The following is a 1,906-nucleotide window of genomic DNA, read 5'->3' on the forward strand; positions in this document are numbered from 1 at the left end:
CTTTCTGTGCAGAGTGACTATTTACTTGGTCCTGAAGAATGCCCCTGAACCCCGAGCGGGGTCATCTAAGAGCAGAAACATGTTGACCCATTGTAGGGGTGTATTTGCTGACAACCTCTAGTCCTCTCTTCTTATAGCCTTGTCCCTGGAGACCACAGAATAAAGGTAATTTGGTCTTATGCTGACAGTTTTACTTTGCAACCTATCCTTAATTGCACTCTGCCCCACACCACCTCCACTTTACCTCTCCACATGAGTTTCTTTAAAAACACATCAGCTCTATTGCACCTCCCGAGAATTGTAGCCCACACCAATGACATTGTGGCTTTGGTGTGAGAAGGGAACCCAATGGGAACCCAATGATGAAGCATGTCACCTCCGGGTGAGTGAGGGTCCTGAAAGAGGTTCTTCCCTGCATAATAGTTGGAACACTCTGTCCAACACCCAAACTGCAACAAGGTTGTGGACAGTCTTCCTTTACTCTTAGTTTCTAGAGACATACATTTTGTGAGGTTCATCTATGTAACAGTGCCAAATATGTCAAAAGGTGTATCCTGTGATGGCAGTACATACCACACAAACGTGTTGTGACATAGTTAGGTATCCCAATAAGTAGTCCACATATCCCCCAGAGAGGAAGCTATCAGGGACACACATGCCAGCCCTTTCAATGTAATCTCAGTGTCAGGATGTTGTGTATACTATGGTACTGGGATCTATGGACCATATGCACAATGTCAATGGGCCTGACAGTGAAGGTGGGTGTACAGTCATGCACAAGTAGAGGACCTGTGGCATTGGACCGGGAAGATGGTGGAGGTCCAGATGGGGAAGTCCTCCAGTGTAAGGGGTGTGAATCTGACCCTGACCCCTCCAATATCATGCATACTGGTGGTGGCCTACCTGGAGCTTGATGGGCAGCTACATGGGAGTGAGTACTGGCCAGTCATACATGTTACTTTGTCGACTTTGTGTGTTACAGGCAGGCATTTCCAAATCAAGATTGGTGGTGGCCAATGTGCCACATACCGGATGAGTGGTATGTATAGGTCTGCTAATAGATGCATGTTGCTGCGCCTATTGTCTTTCTGATCAGGAACACAGCTGAGTCCTGTCCACATCCAATTTCGATTTTGAAGCAGACAATTGGCTGAGTGAAGTGAGTGATCATCTCATGTTGTAAGATGTTCGGGTGACAATTATACCAAACAGGCAACTTGTCTTCCTAGTATGAGGAATGATGTTCCCTAACTAGTGTCTCTCATGTGATGGTGGCACTATTAAATGTGACCCTACATGGATTGCACAGTATATGCAGTGACTGTACAACAGTTTCCATTGGTAAGTACTGGTAATATGGTGAAATAAGTGTGCAAACATCACGGATGCCATCTTCATTAGTGCCTACATGTTGACCACTGTGCATCTGCCAGTTGATGGTTCATCTTCAATAGTGTTTCACAACACTCATTCACTGACTGGTGACATGCATAAGGGAGTGAGATGTAGAACTTTAGAGATAACATGTGAGTGTCTACACTGATCCTTACAAGGCAATCTAGTTTGGAACACAAGAGTGCTGTGATGTGCCAGCCCATTGGGAATCTAACGATCCCATGTCTGCAGGTCATTGATAGTCAGGGACACCCAATACCTTCAACGGTGCATTGGCTTGTAAGTTTTCAATCTATGAATGGCCCTATCACCTGTACCAAGCAGGTTTGGGGATGTTCATATGGCTATATGATGATTTGTGCTGTGTGAATTCTGAGTACCAATCTACTAAATGTTTGGACCTTCTTTCAGGCAACTTTTATATGCTACATGTGATACATAGGCAAACTATGCCTGTACAGCTTTAATTAGACTTTTCAGGCAGTGGCCATATGATGTAAGTTGGAGTTCA

Source organism: Lissotriton helveticus, chromosome 10 (assembly GCF_964261635.1).
Source record: "Lissotriton helveticus chromosome 10, aLisHel1.1, whole genome shotgun sequence".
NCBI classification, from domain to species: Eukaryota; Metazoa; Chordata; class Amphibia; order Caudata; family Salamandridae; genus Lissotriton; species Lissotriton helveticus.